Source organism: Rattus rattus, chromosome 1, assembly GCF_011064425.1.
Source record: "Rattus rattus isolate New Zealand chromosome 1, Rrattus_CSIRO_v1, whole genome shotgun sequence".
NCBI classification, from domain to species: domain Eukaryota; kingdom Metazoa; phylum Chordata; class Mammalia; order Rodentia; family Muridae; genus Rattus; species Rattus rattus.
This window is the reverse complement of record NC_046154.1, coordinates 81,434,321-81,441,480: the sequence shown is the minus strand read 5'-3', so window position 1 is coordinate 81,441,480 and position 7,160 is coordinate 81,434,321. Positions and strand designations below refer to the sequence as shown.

At 40.7% G+C, this 7,160-nt stretch overlaps 1 non-coding gene across 1 annotated transcript; it reads right to left on the bottom strand.

Annotated features, from left to right (window-relative positions):
- Nucleotides 1-6,608: 6,608 nt before the first annotated feature.
- Nucleotides 6,609-6,734, bottom strand: LOC116890587. The gene has a single exon (XR_004386747.1). It is a non-coding gene; the product is annotated as a small nucleolar RNA SNORA17 (small nucleolar RNA).
- Nucleotides 6,735-7,160: the final 426 nt, after the last annotated feature.

Genomic DNA, 7,160 nt, shown 5'->3' with positions numbered 1-7,160 from the left:
AAAGCAGGACAAGGAGGTTTATTTCTTACTGAGTCTGCCTCTGTACTTAGCATTTGACTCAGGAAGCAAGTATGGAACTTCAGCAGGACAATGAAGTATGTCACAAACTTGTCTTTCCAATTCATCAAAACTTCATGAAATAATCCCCTTATGTCATTTTATATTATTAGGTATTGTAAGTTTAATTCTGTAATACTGGCTCTTTTAAACTTAAGAATATTTTAATAAAATATTTTAGCATAATTAACATATTCTCCAGACAGAAAATTTACTATTGTGTTTAGTCACCTTCATCATTCTACTTGACAATCTGTGCTATAGCACAGAAACAAATGTCACTTTGATGATTGATTTAGTGATTTTAAGCATAGCCTCATGAGAGTCCAACTGGATAGAGAGCCTCTGGAGAGGAATAGAACAGACAGGGTAGATAATTGGAAACTGATAGCCCAGCCAAGATGTTGCAGTCTGATATTAAATACCAGTGTGAAGTTGTAATAGTAATAGCCCCCATATTGTGGCAAGAGGGAAGACAGATTTAAAATGGGGAAGAAACTAAGAATAGACTGGAGTGGGCATAGGTCAAGTAAGTACAGTTCAAACTCATTTAAGTCATTTGAAGCTAACATCTGATGACTATTGACCAATTTGAAATGGTAGCTTATGCAGCCCAGGCTGACTTCAAACTCATTATGTATCAAACCACACTGATGTGTACATCCTGAAAGCACAATGCAACTTTTGGACAATCTCACCAAACTGTACCCAAACATAGAATTCCTACAACCTAAAACAAAACAGTGGTAGCACATAATATTGTACTACAAAGTTTAAACATCAGTTACTCCATACACATACAAATAAGCCTTACAACACATGAGATACAGAACATAATAGAAAAGACAAACATCTATCATATAAAAATCTTGAATATACGTCCACAGTTCATCCAAAAAAAGGATAAACAAAGCTTCCCAGATGTGTTGCATATCTTAACTTGAAAATATATTTATTTGTATTGGTGTGTGTGGGTGTACACATGTGTCTATTTGCATGTGAGAACAGGAACATGCCAAGATACTCATGTAAGAATCAGAGGACATCTTGCAGGAACTGGTCCTTAATTACTTCTGAGTTCAGAAGTTCTGAGGCTTAAAAGGAGGTTTCCAGGCATTGAAGCCTGGAGTTTTTACTGGATGAACTGTCTCACAACTTTTTAAAAAGCACAGCCTGAGAAAGGATAAAGAATAAAAAGAATAACTTCTATCAAAAAGTATTTTTTTCTTTTAGTTGCACATTAGGAAGCTTAATTGCACATGTTTGTGAAGAGTTTGCTTTATCACTTTAACCTCCTGAAATAAATAGAAAGAGGAATAGAAAAGAAAAAATAGTACTGAGGTCCCAGTCTCAATCCCCTAGTGGATGATCTTCAGAAGAGAAAGGGTCTTTAAGGACATAATTGGTTAAAATAAGGTCCCAATCTAATGCGATGTCAAGAAGAGACACTTATGTGGAGCATCCTGTGAACCTGGCAAAAGTGAAGAAAAGTACTCACTCAGTGGTTCTAGGAAGGATGCTAGCCTGACTAACTTAGTCTGCTTTCTGTTGCTAGTAAAATACTGGCAAAAATTGGACATAGTACTGCCTGAGGACCCTGCAATACCACTCCTGGGATAAAGCCAAAAGATGCTCCAACATATAACAAAGACACATGTTCTACTATGTTCACAGCAGCCTTATATATAATAGAAGCTGGAAAGAGCTTAGATGATCTTCAACAGAGAAATGGATACAGAAAATATGGTACATTTACACAATGGAATACTACTCAGCTATTAAAAACAATGACTTCATGAAATTCTTAGGTAAATGAATGAAAGTAGAAAACATCATCCTGAGTCAGGTAACCCAATCACAAACACACATGATATGCACTCACAGATAAGTAGATAGTAGCCCAAAAGCTAGGAATACCCAAGATACAATTCGCAAACCGCATGAAGTTCAAGAAGAAGGAAGACCAAAGTATGGATGCTTCAGACCTTCTTAGAAAGGGGAACAAAACTACTCACAGAGGAAATATGGAGACAAATCGTGGAGCAGAGACTGAAGGAAAGGCCCTCCAGAGACTTCTTCACCTAGGGGATCCATCGCATACACCGATCCCAAACCCAGACACTATTGCGGATGCCAAGAAATGCATACTGACAGGAGCCTGATATAGCTGTCTCCTGAGAGGCTCTGCCAGAGCCTGATAAATAGAGAGGCAGATACTCACAGCCAACCATTGAACTGAGCAAGGGGACTCCAATGGAGGAGTTAGAGAAAGTAACTGAAGGGGTTTGCAACCCCATAAGAAGAACAAAAATATCAACCAATCAGACCCCTCCCAGAACTCCCAGGGACTAAACCACCACCCCAAGAGAACACAGGGATGGACCTATGGCTCTATGTACATATGTAGGAGAGGATGAGTTTGCCAGGTATCAATGAGAGGAGAGGTCCTTGGTTCTGTCAAGACTGGATATCCCAGTTTAGGGAAATGTTAGGGCAGGGAGGTGGGAGGGAGGGGGTAGGTGGGTGAGGGAATACTCTCATAGAAGCAGGGGAAGAAGAGCTGGGATAGAGGGTTTCTGGAGGGGAAATTGGGAAAGGGGATAACATTTAAAATATAATTTAAAAAATCCAATAAAAGAAAAAGTTTTAAAAGAGAATAAACATAAAGAAAAGTTTTACTTTGGTCCAAAGCCAAAAGGCTACACTGGTGATGACTTTCTTGGTGCATAGTCCTGATGTGGTACAGGACATCACATAGAAATATAAGAATGATACCTGACTCATGGCCAAGCTGGCTTTTATTGGAGACCCATTCTACAGACATACCATTATCCCATAACCCATTCAGTTTATACATGAATGAATCCATTCATGAGACCAGAGCACTGATCTCTTTCACAGTCCTACTTGACCCCACTTCCTAATATTATTTAATGAGGATTAAATTTCAGCCTGTGTTTTAGAGAAAAGAGAGCACACTCAAATCATAGCTGTGGGGTAGACAGGATCTGACAGGGACGGGTACATTCTTCACTTTTGTTTCTAGTTTGTGACTCCAGTTCACATCATCAACTTGGGAGGTAGGGCAAGTGAAAACTCACCAGCATTTACAAGGAAAGAACTTTTATTGTTATGTCTCATTTCATCATTATACAACACTGTCAGGCAGCTATCATTCCCCATTGAAGAGGCAAAGGGGATATCCAGGACACTATTTATAACTACTCTAGGGCCATAAAGAGCCAAAGTAACTCAGCTGAAGCTCAGAATTGAATGTTCTCTTCTCCTTAGGAAAAGTGTTAGTTCTGCCTTTAAAATAAAAATAAGAAAAACGAATCAATGTATGCCTTTTGCCTCTTACTATTGTCAGACACGATCATAGGTAAGGATTTTTAATATTTTACAATTTTAAGTCAGCATATAAGTATTAGGTTTCATTATAGTAATTTTACATTTATCACCATCCTTACTTTTCTTTCCCCCATCTTTTGGAGACTTTCTTCCCCCTTAATGCTTCAATGTCCCATATAGCTGGTGACACAGCTGCACTCAGCTTATGGCCTTTTCAACTCCTCTCATGGTCCCCTTTCTAATTACATCATATATACATATGTCCACACACACTCAAATCTAGATTTTGCATTTGAGAGAAAACATGTAATCTATTTTCTTTCTGAGTCTGATACATTTCATTAAATATGATGATCCCTAGTTATGTATTTTCCTGTAACGGTGATAATTTCAATTTTCCTTGTGACCAAATAAAATTCTATTGTGTCTATGTAGCACATTTTATCTGATGATGGATATCTAGGCTTGATCCACTTCTTTTCTATTGTAAACAATAAATAAGGATGTGCAAATACATCTTCAATATACTTACTTAAAATACTATGGATGTGTACTGAGAAGTGAGAAGGCTGGATCATATAAATTTTTTTTTGAAATCTCCATATCAATTTCCATAATGACTGTACCAATATACAGACATGCAGACAATGTGTAAGGGCTCCTCTTTTTCCATATTCTGCTAGCATTTGCCATTTGTTTGATGATAGCCATCTGACTGAGGTAAAACAGAATCTAAAAGCAACTTTAATTTGTATTTTTCTTATGGGTATGGCTATGGAACCTTTTCAAGTATTTATTAGTCATTTACATATTTTTGAAAAAGTGTTTTAGTTAATCAGTCCATTTATTAATTGGATGACTTCCTTTTCTGTTCAATTCTCGAACTTCCTTATATGCCTTGTATAATATTCTCCTACTATATTTATAAATAGTAAGATTTATCCCTTCACACTAGGGTAATCTCTTCACCCTAGTTACTGTTTTCTTTGTGTTGCAAAACTTTTGAATCTTCATGTAATCTTATATGTCAAATTTTTGTGATTTCCAATGGTGTTAGCATACTTCTCAGACAGTCCTTGTCTATGCTAATATTTCGATGTGTTATTTTCTGTGTTCCTTCAAGCTATTGAGAGTTAATGTTTAAGTCCATTGTGAAGAGATGTACAAAATAAGGAAGATGCATCTACTTTTGTCTTTCTCCATTTGAATATTGAGCTTTCTCAGCAAGGTTTATTGAAAACTCTTTTTCAATGTATTTTTTCACAATATGTTGATTGGTTAATTCAGAACTTCACATCATAAACGTCAAGCACATACTCTTCCCTGTCTTCTCAGGTCTTCCCCACACCACTCTTCTGATCCCCCCACCCCCAAATAAAAAGACCAGTTGAATTTGTGTTGACTATACACTCACCGAAGCATGCTCAAACTCCCAGTGGCCAGCCTGTTAATGAAAAGTTAGTCTTTCCCCAACTGCACTCCCACCAGAAGCCATCAATTGTGAAGAGCTACACTTCAGCATCCTTATCACATTTATTAACATTTTATTGCTTCTTTGTGAATTTCACACCATGCACCCTCATCTCCCCCTACCTTAGTACTTGCCTTTATAAACTCTCTGGCTAGCAGAGGAAAGAAAAATCTCATTATATCCTACAGTGTATACCTTTTTGTCCACATGTCTTTGCTTACGAATATTCCTTGCAATGGTTCATTGGTCTGGTACAAAGACTTCTGGCTTCTGCTATCCAGTCAATACTGGAACTCACTAGGATTCCTGTCAGGTATCCTGTTATTATTCTGTATTGTAGAGATCCTAAAGTTTTAGATCTGTTATACCTGTCCCTTCAGCCACTCCAGCAGTTAACTGATGGTAAATGTTGGGGTAAACCAATTCAAAGCCCAGGATCTGGGCCTAAGAGGTATCTGAACTGGTCAGCCCACTGGTTCTCCCACTATCATACTTTTGGAGTAGTCTCTCATGCAATCAGGATTAGCTCTACCCTATTGCCCAGGCGAGATATGAGGTCTGCTCTTCTGAGTGTTGCAGCTGGTGACTGACATGGCCAGTTCCCCAATCTCATGACCCTAGATCTAGCTCCCTTACCTGCCATAAGTGGGGATGGACCCATGATGGGAGGAGGACATCTTCCCCTTGCCCTTGCTGCCATACAGCAAACAAAAAACAGCTCTCCCACCTTCATACTTATGGGCCCAGGATGCCATCAGGGTAAGCTCTGCTGTGAGGTAAGGTCCAGGGCCTTCTCTCCCTTATGTGCTGCAGCAGGTGAACAGCCTGCTTTCATGATGCAGGGCCAGGGTTTCCCTCCTGCTGCAGACGGCAAGGGATGAGTGGGTATCTCAACGTCATTCATGTAACTGGAAGGAGACAAGTGGCAGGCCCAGCACGCCTGCCTTCAGGCATAGCTCACCCAAAACTCCAGAAATGTGTAGCGTTCCTGAGTGCTTCAGCAGACTAGGAACAGAAAGCTCTCTTGCTTTCATGCCCACAGGGTCAGCTCTTCCCTAGTGGTCAGGCAACAGGCAGGGCCACTTCTGCATAGCCCTCAGATATCAGTGTGTACTCAGGCAGGGACATCTACCTGGCCTTTGGTGGTAAAGTCTTCTGCTACTGCAGGATCACAGACCAAATGTGGCCCCTAGTGGCAGCACAGGCCAGGATCCCACGAAGGTCCCAGATGGTGTCACAGGCTGTTCCCCACTGCCCTTGAATCTCTGGTTCTGCCTTTCTTTGTTGTCCATGTCTTGTTTCTCTTTCTCTTCCATTTCTCTACCACTTGCTTGCTTCTCTTAGTGGTGCCCAGGGTCTTTGAGTATATGATGTCATCTCAGAAGTATTTTCAAGAGTGCTATGCCCCATTTGTGCATTATGGTACAAGAAAAGGGTTATCTGGAGTATGACTGGCTTCCCAGTAGGTTTGAGTGGCACCAGACTGGTAGTCATCTCAGGCGAGCTTTTTGTCCAGGCCCTATGGCACTGGTCTGGTGGCTTGCTTTGCACCTGGGGCAATCTGAGTGGCCCCATGGACTGACCATCTGTCTAGGGCTCAGTCTCACCTGGGCCCATGGTCCCAGGCTGGGTTGTTCTAATCTCCAGCTTGATTACATCCTGGGAAGCATGTCCAGACCTTCCTGGCACAAGAATGCTGGTCATCTCAGACTTGCCTTTTTGTTCATGGAGTGTTAACACTATTGATCATTCAGATGTTCACAAGTCAGAACACTTGAGTGTAGATGTAGCCTCTTTTTCTGCCACCTACTGACACTCATGTAGCACAGCAACCACACCTGCCCCCCTTCTATGTCCCTCTTTCTCATCTGTAGGTCTACACTCATAAATACCATGGCAAAAGTAGCTTCCTTGATCTTTACAGTCAGCATCAGGAACAGAAATCATCAACTTACAACTTACACATGGTTTCTGGAGACAGCACAGACCATAGACACCCACATGGTCTCCTGCACCAGCATGTGCACAGACCTCAGCATTGTCTCCAGTGACAGTACAGTCCACAGACATTAACACATACCCATCTGCAGTAGGACCATGACTCTAGATATGGCTCTCAGCCATAGCACAGACAAGAACATAACCATGGCTTCAAGTGGTGGCCCAGGTCAAAGACATCTGTATGGCCTTCAGTGGTGTCTCTGGCTAGGGACATCAACATAGCTCATGGTTGCTATAAAACCAGACATCTGCTTGCACCTTGAGTATTAACATGGCCTGG